The following is a 14037-nucleotide window of genomic DNA, read 5'->3' on the forward strand; positions in this document are numbered from 1 at the left end:
GCTCATATCTGTCTCATACAAAAGCAGAACAAAACATAAACCGAAAAAGTCTCACTATTCCTGCCAGCTATTACTATGTTTCTTTCTACTATCTTTCATTTTTCCTTTGATCCATCTGATTGGTCCTTTTTAGTTTCCTGTGATAGAGCATGCTTATTAACCATGCAGATGATTCTTAAATCTACATATCTAGTCCCAACTTTCACCAGATTTTCAATTCTACTTTGCCAATTCCCTTCTTTAACGCAATGTACCATAGAAATTTCTAACTCAACATGTCAAAACAAGAACTCATCTTCCCCCAAAACCATTCCAACTTTCCAACTATCCTCCATAGGCACAACTATCTTCCAAATCTCTCTTTTCACTCACAAAAATATGACCCTAGAATGGGTCCTCATTACTTCTTGACTGGACTACTATATATTTTTCTCATCAATCTCATCAATTCTCCATTTAGCTGCCAAAGTAATTTTTCCCCTTTAGGAAAACTAGAATAGTTCTCACCATATCACTTCCCTCACCCTACTCAATAAAGTTTAGTGATTCCCTATTTCTTCCAAGATTAATTGTAAAAACTTCGGATTGATTTTTAAATATTTTCACAATCAAGCCCGTTTTTAGGGAAAAAAAAAACAAAATTCTTTCTATGATATCACCATGATAAATACATTGCTAAAAGCTTATTAAATTTATTGAGTGATAATCAGTGGTAGATATACCAATCAAGGATTGGACACATTAGTAGTAGGAAATCCTACCACCACTACCATCACAGCCTCCATAAGGTTCACTGTGAAACACATAATAGCAATAGTTAGCCACTTTTGGGGACTCAGATCTTTAATGCAAATAGAACTTAGAGAAGCAGTCCTAGGTGGGAGCTATATATTCACTAATTGTGTAAATACTAAATAAGGCTGTGAAAATAAATTGGACTTATTCAAGTGGTAATCAACAATGAATACCATCTTTAAAATTTACAACTGAATGAAATATGTAGTTAATATTAAATTCCAGGCTGTTTATTGTTTATTGATTATGAAAAATTATTTATTTGGAGAGGATAAAAGGCAGGCTCTTTTCCCTCAAGATGTTTGTAATTCATATATCCAAATAACTCCAGAATCTTTTAAAATGCAGTAGCAGGAATAATTATATTCAAAGAGTGACTTTATAATCATAAAAACATAGCAGTGCAAAAAAAAAAAAAAAAGGGGGTGAAAACTAATGCTCATCAGATACATGCATGTCATTATATTAATAGAAAATCAGTATAACACCTAAGTTGAAGAAAGTTTTCCCTGTGTGAGATCTTCCAGATTCTCCTATTTTTGGAAGACACTGCTAACTATATCAATTCTAGGTTCATCATAGAAGCTCTTAGAAGAGATCTGAAATCGTTCAAATGAATAAGGACAGATAATACAAGGAAGGCCAAGTTGATGAAGTATGTAAATTTCCCAGATTACCACGCACATTGGGAAAAATAACATCTAATTTTAATTTGTCAGTTTGTAAATCTAGGATAGACAGTACTCATAAACAACTTTATCTCACAAATGAACAGGAGAGAAACAATCAGTATTGCCATAAGGAAATTACACATATCCTTTTAATTACTTCAAATTTCCAATGAAAGTAAAAGTCTATCTTTATATTAACATTCTACTAGTGTTTTATAGTAATGAATCATTGAGTTCAGTAGTATCAGTAGAATTTAAAATGAATATCATGCATAGGACAATGGAAGGACAAATGGTATATGAGTAAATTATAACAGATAGCCAATCAGAATTAAAAGATATTATTGAGGATTCAGGTAAGGTGGGATGGGGAAAAGCCATAGTGCCAGTAGCTTTTCAATGGCAAGAGTGAGTAAGGAAATTCTCTACTATGTTGAGCAAATGCCTTGCCATGAATTTATGAGGAAATGTTGACCATATAGAAGTGCAGATGTGGGTGAGTTGTATTCTGAATATTTGAAATAAACCACAAAAAGTGCAATTAGGTGGTATAGTGAATATATCATTAGCCCTGGAGTCAGGAGGTCCTACGTTAAAATCTGACTTCAGCCACTTGATATTTTATTAGCTGTGTGACATTGAGGAGGTCACTTAACTCCAATTACCTCAGGGAAAAAAGAACAGTAATAGATGAGATAAAAAAAAAAAAAAATCCACTAGCATTAAGATTAATATAAGTACACAAAGCAGTTTACACTACCAACTGTTATTACTATATTCTTTAGTTCTTTGTGTAGTTTTTTTTTAATTGAAAAAGGAACCACAGTACTTATTTGATATAAATGCACAAGTTATATTGTTCAAAAAAAAATCTATATCTTATATTTATACTTACATTTTGCTATACTTACAATTATTTAATGATCATTTTTCACTTATAGTTATTTAATGATACATAAAAATGGAATTAAGATACTAGTTAAATAAGCAAAGCACCAAAATAAACACATATTAGAAAATGAGCATATTTATGATCTATGGTTTTTAAAGTTTTGACTTCTCAATCCGCCATGCTATGTTTTTTTTCTGACCACAATTTTTTTTCCTTTATTTGAAATCCCCTATATGTTCAGTCTCCTATTCTATACCAGAAACTTCTAGTTTCCTTACTGATTATCCTTGGTTATGCCCCCAGGATTTGGAAATCCTTCAAATCTGCCTAAAGATTTGGAATTGCATGAACTTCCATAGACTCTTACTCTTGTCATTTTTTTTCATGGGCAACAACAGCATGGGCTCACTCCTACTACCATAGGCTGAAATTTATCATGCCCAAGGCTCCCTGGTGACATCTTTGATTATATCTGTTCCTTGACCTTTTCTAAGTTCCTGGTCCTGGTTCTAGATATCTGTCTTAGTATACTTTCCATTCTTGTCTCTGACAATATTTCTTTGTTCCCTTGGTTATTTCAGGATAAATGAACAGTGGCAACTGGGAGTTTTATGTTTTAAAATAATTTTGTAAAAATGAACTTTTGAAAAATGAAGATGAACATTATAAGCATAAAATGATATTTTAAAAATAAAGGTATAAGACTTAGAGGAAAGCTTCCAGCATGTGAGGTAAATGCTCAGCAGAAGATTCATCAAAGAATGTGGATTGTAAGCTGCAAAAGAATGGATGGTTTGGGATCTGTATCCATGGATAGGATTACCCATAAGAATTTGATTAAACATCCTCTTCAGTATTGAGGGATGAAGGAGAAAAATTATATCAACTGGTTACTATAAGGCATTTGGAAAGCTTAAAGGAAGATTTGGTCTTCTTTTCTGAGCTCAACATATCACCTTTGCCACTATAGCAGAGTAGTAGCTAGCCATTCTCAGTACAGAAGAAAAAGCCTTTTCCTGGCTTGCTCCTTTATACTTTGTCAGCCCAGTCAGTGGAGAATCTCTATTATACAGATTCAAAATTGGGGTTACCAAGTGCCTCTAGGAGTGAGAAAGAGATGTGGCATCTATTCAAGTAGTAGATTGCCACTTAGCCCTGCTCCTGGCATCCCCTATACACAGACACCTGCTTTGAGGGAGGTTTGTTTCAGGGACTCTGCAGAGGCAAAATCAGCCAAGCAGTTAATCAGCAGCATTTCTGAGAACCCCTAACGTGCACTGATTACTATATCAAGAGCAATCCCATGCAGAGTTATTCTTCCTGTCTGTTTTTGTTTTGTGTTTTAAAGAAGAAGAGGGCAAATGAGGGAGGCAGCTGGCATGAATTCTTTTCTATGACTTCAGGGCTGAATGCAATAACTCTTCTCTTATCTAGCCATCACTGACCATCTCTCAACTTCTCTTACTCTCCTTTTGTCTCATCCCTTCCCCCTCAGCACATGCACTTATGTGCTCATAGAACTTAGAGGTATAAAACAAGTGTTGGTTTCAATGACAGCTCTGTGGTATAGAAGGCCAGTCAAATAGGAAAACGGATTCTGTTAATAACACCACTCAAAATGCTGTTCGGCATATACCTGAACAGTCAGAACACCTAGAAAACACTAATGAGATTAATTAGAAGAGTATTTAGGTTATTCACTGTTGTGGAAAGTTTCTATTGAAGCTGTTAATAAGATTTCTTGATAAAAGCCTTTAATTAACAAGGTTTTAATCTCTCTACAAAACCTTTTCCAAGAATCATTTCCACTGTTAAATTACAGCTTTCAGTGTAGGTCACCACTGATAAATAAGAGGTTTATTCCCCCTGCCTTCTGCTAACCTGACCTATACTAAGGAAGAGAAAAATTAATCCTGAATCAGAAATCTGATTGGCCATCATGAGGAATCACACAGAGAAAAAATGTAAAGGATGTCGTTAGAAAGGTTTATTACAGAAAATATTGGACCATTTATGGAATAAAAGTGAAGAAAAACTTGGGAAAGCAACATAGTTTAATAGACCAGTGTGGAACTTAGAGTGAGAAGATAAAAGAAACAAAGGAAGCATGCATTTATTAATTATTTACTGTATGCTTGACTGTGATGAACACTTTTAAAAAATCCTTATTTGATCCTAATGACAATTTTGGGAGATAAACAGAATAAATGACCAAGAGACCAGAGATAAATTCACTCCAAGACCAGTACTCCATCCATTATACCACCTAGCTGCCTCTAGTCAGAGGACTTGGCTACAAATTCTGCATCTCTCATGCACAAACTAGGTGACCTTGGGAAAGCCAATTAATCTCTCCACTATTTCATCAGTTATGAAAAAGATGAGTTTGAACAGTATGACCTCAGTGGTTTCTTCAAACTCTCAATCTATGATCTTATGAAAGATGACCTATTTGCTCCATTGCTATGCAAAAAACCTATCAAGAAATAGTGGAAGGTGTCTATTACATTTAGTAAGTTCCCTCAAATGGGAAAACATGGAAAAAATAACATGAGAAATCGAAGTGTAGACTGATTGCAATCTGTACTAGGGCAGACTGGGCTTATATTAATGAGAATACATGTAACAACACAATTTTTATATAGTATTTTAAATTAATTCAGTCAGTCAGTAAGTATGGGAATGTGCATTATTTATTATGTGCCAGTGACTGTGCTCAGCACTAGGAATACAAAGAAAGGCAAAAATAACCCTTGTCCTCAAGGAATGTATATTATTTTTTCTTTCTTTTTTGGTCCTCAAGCTTCTCCACTTCCCCTTTATAAAATAACTTAAGGAAAGATATTAATGGATGAGGGATTTTTAGAAAGGGAACATAAATGTTTCTTTTAAGATTTTAGATGAAAAAAAAAACACCTAGTTTAATAGTTAGTGGGTTAGAGAAAGTCTGGAATACTTACTTGTAAAGGGCTAGAACTGAGCAGATATACTTAACCTAGATGCAAGGTAACCTAGCACTTAGAGTTAATTATCAATTGCACAATTCTGTATTAACATGTTTGGAGGATGACCCTACTCAACTCTATGCTGGCTTGATCTGTGGGTGTGGTGAGAGAAAGGAGGAGAGATCTGTGGATGGAGCAGGAGGAGGAGGATAATTCTTGGACTGTGGAGAGAGAGGAAGGTGTGGGGATTCCTAGATCTGATCCCCTGACAGTGACCCCAAAAGACCAAGAATAAAGACTTTTGCTTATCCTTACTCCAGCTGATTCTATGATATCCAGGGTCTCAACATTTGGTGTCCAATGTGTGGGCCAAGCACCCTACTTTCACTGAAGTCCTCCAGTGACCAGGAAATTAGATGAGTATTTTAATAGACAAACAAGGAACTTACTTTGTTAAGGGCTAAACTAGTAACCTTTTATAACTGAAATGGGGCAGATGTTAGGAAAAGATTCTCCCCTGTCCCCACCCCTACCCCCAACCCCACTCCAAAGTGACTATAGAAAGCATGCTTAAGGCAGTAGGCGCTGACCCCGGTGTGCAGCAGTCCCTAGCTCAGGCAGTCCGAGCTCCAGCCGCAGCCTCAGCCGCAGCCACCCCACCACCTCCTCGCCGCCAGCATGTCTCTCTCCAGCAAACTGACCTTGGACAAGGTGGACCTGAAGGGGAAAAGGGTCATCATGAGGGTAGATTTTAATGTTCCCATGAAGAACAAGGAGATAACCAACAACCAGAGAATCAAGGCTGCTCTTCCTACCATCCTTTACTGTTTGGATAATGGAGCCATGTCCATTGTTCTGATGAGCCACTTAAGCCGACCTGATGGTATCCCTATGCCTGACAAATACTCTTTGGAACCCGTGGCTGCAGAGCTTAAATCCTTGCTGGGCAAAGATGTTCTGTTCCTGAAGGATTGTGTGGGTCCAGAAGTGGAGAAAGCCTGTGCTAACCCACCTAATGGTTCTATCATTTTGCTGGAGAATCTTTGCTTCCATGTTGAAGAAGAAGGAAAAGGCAAAGATGCTTCTGGGAACAAGATCAAAGCTGATCCAGCTAAAGTAGAAGCCTTCCAAGGATCTCTCTCCAAGTTGGGGGATGTCTATGTCAATGATGCTTTTGGTACTGCTCACCGTGCCCACAGTTCCATGGTGGGAGTGAATTTGCCCCAGAAGGCATGTGGTTTCCTTATGAAAAAGGAGCTGACTTATTTTGCCAAGGCCTTGGAGAGCCCAGAGAGGCCCTTCCTGGCCATATTGGGCGGAGCTAAAGTTGCAGATAAAATCCAGTTGATCAACAACATGCTAGACAAAGTCAATGAGATGATCATTGGTGGTGGGATGGGTTTCACCTTCCTCAAGGTGTTTAACAACATGGAGATTGGAACTTCTCTTTTTGATGAAGAGGGGGCTAAGATTGTCAAAGACCTGATGGCCAAGGCTGAGAAGAATGGTGTCAAGATCACTTTGCCTGTTGACTTCGTCACAGTGGATAAGTTCGATGAGAATGCCAAGACTGGCCAAGCCACATTGGCCTCTGGCATCCCTGCTGGATGGATGGGTTTGGACTGTGGTCCCGAGAGCAGCAAGAAGTACGCGGAAGCCGTGGCCCGGGCCAAACAGATTGTGTGGAATGGACCTGTTGGAGTATTTTGAGTGGGAAGCCTTTGCTCTAAGGAACCAAAGAGCTCATGAACAATGTGGTGGAGGCCACCAAGAGGGGCTGTATCACTATCATAGGTGGTGGGGATACTGCCACTTGTTGTGCCAAATGGAACACTGAGGACAAAGTCAGCCATGTGAGCACTGGGGATGGTGCCAGTCTAGAGCTGCTGGAGGGCAAAGTCCTCCCTGGGGTGGCTGCCCTGAGCAATGTCTAACGGGTACCACTTTCTGACCTGCTGCTTTCTGTGCATCACCCTTCCAACATGACACTGCAGTTCTTCCTGTCCCTTTCCTTGGCACTAGGCAAGTTTCTCCATCAAGACTCAACCAGTGGCCAGAAGATGGGGCAATGAGGGCCCCAGAAGCAGCTCAACTCAACTTTGTGTTTCCTGGGTGTGCCTGTTGTCAGATCTCACTTGAACTTATTTAGTGTGTCTAAACCATTGTTGTGATCTGTAGAGTATATAAATATATATTTATATATGCATATATATATATATATATGTATAATATATATTTATATTTTGCCTTTAGAAAGAAAAAAACAAATAACTAAAGCCATTGTTAGCCATACTCTTGAAATAGTTTGTTCTGTTCAGCTTTGTCAGTAGCTGTTTTTGTCATTACCCACACACATTATGGAAACAAGAAGAAACTCCAGTTTGGGGTTGGGGGCAGGGGGCAAGGTTAACCTGTTAAATAAACATTTCATAAAAGTGCCAGCTCAATTAAAAAAAAAAAAAAAAAAAAAAAAGAAAGCATGCTTAAGTTAATTGAGGGGTTCGGTTTAATTATAACCTGGGAACAGATTGCTAGACTCGGGTACATTAAAATGCATTTCCCCTTGGTTCTTAGAGGAAGAAGAAATAAGTGTAGATAATTGGAACTTGTTGGACAACACACTTTGCGAATTCTACAACTATAGAGGTCCTCTTTCAATTTCCCAGAAGCACTTTTATATATATTATATATATATAATATAATATATATATATTATAATATAATATATTTATATATATTATATTATATATACGTATATATACGTATATATATATTATATTATGATAATATAATATATATATATATAACATTTCAAACAGTCATGCAAGTGGTAGAAAAAGCAAAATATTTTAGAAATGGCCAGATGAGGAAGTGTGAGGAAAAAGAGGAAGATTATGGACTTCTCAAGACCTTGCCCGAGGGCATGTGAATTTAATATCATTTCAAATGAAATGGTGATTCTCTAGTCTCTTGAGGCAGTTTCAAACCCTGTTTAGTGGAACAGATTATTGACAGGCCTCCCATCAACTCCACCTTCTGGGATGGAGGAGGAGGAGTAGTTCGAGGGAGCAGTGATATCACCAGCACCTCCTCCCCAGCAATCACCACATCCTATGACTAGATTGCACAAAAGCAGTTCTTAAAGCTACAGAAGAAATCTGAGACTTCACATTTATAGAGTGATTCAATAGTTTAACTCTTCAAGTCAAGAAAGTAGAAGATAGGCTCCTTTTGATAAAGACATCCCAAAGACCTGAAAAAGGCTTGCCCTCTCCATGGGCTACACCAGCTTATGTTAAGATGCTATGACAGAATTTGGCTTATGAAATCTTAAGCCCTATGACTGGAAATCTATAGCAAGAGTATGCTTAGTACCTGGACAAAACTTGTTGTGGCTTTCTGAATATAGTGAGCTCTGTAGGATTCAAGCCCAACAAAAGAGTCAAAGTGGAGTTAATACTTCAATCACCTGTGACCAACTAACAGGTATAGGTTCTTATACAGAAATTTAAGTACAGATTAATTACTCCATAATAGCATATGAGCAAATTGCTGCTGCTATCAAAGCATGGACTTCTCTCCCCCCAAAAAAACGACAAGGGCAAGACCTTCACAAAAATTGAACAAGGATCAAATGAACCCTTTGCTGATTTTGTGGGACAATTTCAGACAGCTATCATACAGACTAATGGTGAAAATATAGTAACAGACATTTTAATAAGGAAACTTGCTAAAGAAAATGCTAATGAGGTTTGCAGAACGATTATACTAGGACTAAACAAGGATGCTACTTTAGAGGAGATCATAAGACTCTGTGCCACAGTGGGCACAATTGCCTTTTGTAGCCAGGCTATGATGCAGACTTCCCAAGATCCCAACATGGTAAGACAGGGTCGCTTTTGGCAAGGGGTTTCCAGAGAGACTCGTCAATGCTTTCAATGTGGTAAAGTAGGGCATCTGAAAGCTCAATGTTGGTATAGAGACAAAGTGAGAAAATAGGCTGGGAGAACAAGACCCAAAACCCCATGTCCAAAATGCAACAGAGGCTTCCATTGGACATCAGAGTGTAGACTGATTCAGGGAAACGGGATGAGAGGCCCAGCTCCAGGGCCCCAGGCAAAAAACACTTGGGGCATGATGGCAGCCGATGCCACACCCAGAGAGTGCCTCCAAGTCCAATACCCAGACATGACCAATCAGCCAGGAAGCCATCTGATGGGAGAAAGGGATTATACAATCAATCAGCCAGGAAGCAACTTGATGGGAGAAAGGGATTACAATTGGGGAGAATAGAGTTGCATGCAGCTGGTACAACTGAGATTACACCCTGGAGAGGTGAAATCTGTTCCTCTCCAACTTATGGATCCCTTGCCTCCAGACACAGTAAGCTTGACCATTTCACCTCCTGAGAGTACTTACAAGACAGTGTTCATTCATACACTGATGTGGGAAACTGGGGAATGTGTAGATAATATCCCAGTCACTAACACAGGTAAACAATGTTTGACTTAACAACCAGGAGAAGTAGTGGCATCAGGTTTATTAATAAGCAATCTGGTGATAATCACCCATATTCTGACTCCAAGCAGCTGTGACAGCTAATCAACCTACGCTCACCATCTATATAAATGACATACTATTAGAAGGATTGGCAGACACTGGTGCAGATCGCAGTCATTAGAGGTGCCAATTGGCCCAGTCACTGGCCAAAGATTAAGGCAGGCACCTACATGTCTGGTGTAGGAGGATCAATAGCAGCTGAAGTTAGTGCTACCCTTTGAGATGGATATTTGAAGGCAAAATAGGAGTTTTTACTCCTTTTGTAGTTGAAAAAATCCCCATCAATCTGTGGGGAAGAGACATTTTACAACATTTAGGGTTAAAAATGAGTACTTCGATTTTTTAGGCAGGGCTGTTGCCTTTCACCCATTCTTATCCAATGGAAAACTGATACACCAATGTAGATAGAACAGTGGCCCTTAGGTAGCGATAAAATTGAGGCCTTACTAGACATAGTACAGGAACAACTTGACCAAAGACACTTACAACCTTTTCTAAGTCCTTGGAATCCCCAGTATTTATTGTAAAAAAGAAATCTGGAAAATGGAGGATGTTGACTGATTTAAGAAAGGTAAATGAACATATGGAAACTATGGGAACTCTTCAATCTGTACTTCCGTCTCCTACTCAATTGTCTAGAGAATGGCCTCTTTGGGTTATAGACATTAAGGATTGTTTCTATTCTATTCCTCTATATAAGGAGGATATGAAAAGATTTGCCTTTTCAGTGCCCAGCATTAACTTAGCTGAGCCTTATAAAAGATATGAATGGACAGTTTTGCCACAGGGAATGGAAAACAGCCCTACTATGTGTCAAATGTATATTGCTGCTGCTCTTTCTCCAGTAAGAAAAGTATTTCCAAAAGTAATGTTATTACATTACATGGATGATATATTGGGATGTGCACCTGAGGAACAAATGTTAGAAGCAAGTCTACAAAAAAACTCATAGAAATATTAAGGAATTATGAACTGCACATAGCTCCAGAAAAAATTCAAAGACATGCTCCTTTTCAATATTTAGGATATGAAGTATATCCTAAGGTGCTTACAGTACAATAGAAAAGCTAAACACCTTAAATGACTTTCAGAAATTGATAGGAGATATCCAATGGATGTGTCCCGTGCTAGGCTTGACTACCTATCAATTGCAACCATTATATGACATTTTAAGGGGAGACAGTGCTTTAAACTCACCATGCCAGCTTATAAAAGAAGCTCAAGAGGCTTTGAGAGAAGTTGAACTGGCTTTATCCAATGTAGTTTCACTCAAAAATCCTTGGAAATATCAGCTTTTGCTACTCAAGAGGCACCCACAGCAGTCCTTCATCAAGGAGACAGTGTGATAGTGGGTGAACCTCCCAGCACAACCAGAACAAAGACTTACTCCTTACCCAGTACTTGTGGCTAGAATTTTATTAAAGGCCATTAAGCGAGCAGTACAATTATCTGGGATAAGACCTGACAAGATATACATCTTTTATACTAATGCACAAGTTAATATGTGCTGTGAAACCATCCCAGAGTAGGAAATTTTATTAGCCATGGCTCCAAATTTTACACACGGGTCTCCATTAAAGATAACCAGACTCTTACATAATTGGCAATGGATTATTGAAGAAAAGGTTTCTAAAGTTTCTCTTAAAGGACCAACTAACTTCACAGATGCATCCAAACATAATATTTGTGCTGAATACTCTCGTGACTTAACTATAAAGAGAGTAGTCAGAACTCCTTTTCAGTCCACTCAGCAGAATGAATTGTATGCAATCATTCTAGCTCTTGCTTATTATCTGGGCGACATAAATATAATATCTGATTTGGCCTATTCAGTAGGTGTGGTACAAAAAATTGCCACAGCCCAAATAAAATGTGTAGCCTCCAATATATGTCAGCTCTTTAAGGAACTTCAAGAGCAAGTGAGAAAGCATCCAGGTAAGATTTATATCTTGCATGTCCACTCTCATAGTGGACTTTCAGGTCCTATTTTTGATAGGCAGATAGCCTTCTAACTATGTTAGTCAATACTCCTTTATTTCAAGAAGCCCAAGAATCTCATTCTAAATATCATCAGGCTGCCTGAGCTTTACATTTACAATTTGGAATAACAAGAGAAGAAGCTAGGAGCATAATAAAAGCCTGTACAGCTTGCCTTTCTTTCCATGCTCCTACACTCCCTTTAGGGAAGAATCCTCATAGTTTGATACCTAATGACATTTGGCAAATGGATGTGACCTATTACAAATCTTTTGGTCGTCTATCTTTTATCCATGTTGTGGTAGACACCTTTTCAGGATTCACTTTTGCAATGCCAGCAGCAAAAGAGACAGCCTGAGTGGTTTCTGAATTCCTTATACAAGCATTTGCAATTATGGGTGTGCCACAAGCAATAAAAACAGACAATGGACCTGCACATACTTCTAAACATTTTGCACACTTTTGTGCACAGTATAAGATTTTACATACCACTGCAATACCTTTTAATCCTCAAGCTCAGGCAATAGTAGAGAGAAGAAACAGAGATATTAAGACACTCCTCTAAAAACAAAAGAAAGGGGGAGCCACAGGTAACCCTAGACAACTTCTAAATTTAGTTCTCTACACCATTATTTTTTTTAATTTTTGACAAAGATGCACTGGCTCTGGAAGACAGGTTTTATAACCCACTGGAAGGACAGTGTCCAGTGAGAGCAGCTCCACTATCTTTAGATAATTGCCGGGTCATGTGGAGAGACCCAGAAAGTGGTGAATGGAAGGAACCAGATAGGTTAACTGCTTGTATCTTTATAGATGGGGAAGGAATCAGATGGTTGCCAACCAGCCATATTTGCCTTGTCCATCAGAGAGACGGAGCAGACCCTGGAAATGAAGGAAAAGACCCAAGAAACATCAGGTGGTTCCATTGCTGACTGTGCCTGCCACTGAAAGACCTGGCAGTTATGGCATTTGACTCATGGACATCAAAAAATGTTGGACTTGAAAACCCTCAGGAATCATTGGATTCTTGGAAACATGAGACTGTTGCAGGACTTTGAAACCTGTAGAAATCATTGGATTCCCTAACATATAAAAAGAGTGTTGTGGGACTTCAAAAACTTGTAGGAATTACTGGATTCCCTGACATGTGAAGCATGGACAATAGATTCGTTTTGGACAATCTCTTGGTTGCTGAAGAAGACATGTGTGACTGATGTTTACATACCCTTCTTCTAGAACTTCTGGAAATCTTTTACAAAACCGTATTGTTTTATATTGTTTATTATATCACTACTTGCATGTATAATTCATGTTTGTTACACCACATCGAACCTGCACTGACTGTGGGAAGAGTCATCACTACTAGCCTGTGCGTTATTGCTATGTACTTGTGTACATGCTGATGGGTTTGTGCATACCTGTCTCTAGTAAGAAAGCTGCTAGCAATCCCCACCTCCCTTTGGTGTTTTTCATCTCCCTTCCTGAGATGTCAGGGAGGGTATGATCATCTCCTTTTTGGGATTCTCACCTCCCTGAGAAGTCAGGGATGGCATGACCACCTATGTTCTAAAACAAGAAAAAAGAACTCTGCAGATATACTTAACCTAGATGCAAGGTAACCTAGCACTTAGGGCTAATTGCCAAATGGACAATTCTCCATTAACATGTTTGGAGGATGACCCTACTCAATTCTATGCTGGCTCGATCTGTGGGTATGGTTAGAGAAGGGAGGAGAGATCAGCAGGTAGAGTAGGAGGTGGAGGATCATTCTTGGACTGTGGAAATAGAGGAAGTAGATGTAGAGATTGCTAGATCTGATCCCCTGACAGCGACCCTAAAAGACCAAGAATAAAGACTTTTGCTTATCCTGACTCCAGCTGATTCTAAGATATCCAGGGTCTCAACACTTACTGGCGAAATGCACTATATAGATTTGCTTCTATATACAGTTAGATAATAATGTGGGAACAGTCTTTTTGTGCATTAAATGACTAAACCAAATGCTTATTCTGCAACTTTTCTTAAAATGACACCATTTTGATTTCTTCAGTTGTCAAAGTACAATGTGTCACTGAAGCTAAAACAACTATGCACTCCCTATTATTCCAGAATTGTAGGAGGTACCTTTCCTGACATTCTGAAAAGATGGACTTTCTCTAGCACCTGTCAATTTGTTTTACACATGTAAGACATGCAA

General features: G+C 38.5%; 1 protein-coding gene and 1 pseudogene across 4 annotated transcripts in view; one reads left to right on the forward strand and one right to left on the reverse strand.

The window, feature by feature from the left end:
- CNTN5 (contactin 5) overlaps positions 1-14037 on the reverse strand; it is a 1627773-nt gene that overhangs the window by 1446961 nt on the left and 166775 nt on the right. The gene's annotated exons all lie outside the window — the stretch shown is intronic.
- LOC141563413 (phosphoglycerate kinase 1-like) lies at positions 5938-7300 on the forward strand (annotated as a pseudogene).

Source organism: Sminthopsis crassicaudata, chromosome 3, assembly GCF_048593235.1.
Source record: "Sminthopsis crassicaudata isolate SCR6 chromosome 3, ASM4859323v1, whole genome shotgun sequence".
In the NCBI taxonomy this organism is placed as follows: Eukaryota; Metazoa; Chordata; class Mammalia; order Dasyuromorphia; family Dasyuridae; genus Sminthopsis; species Sminthopsis crassicaudata.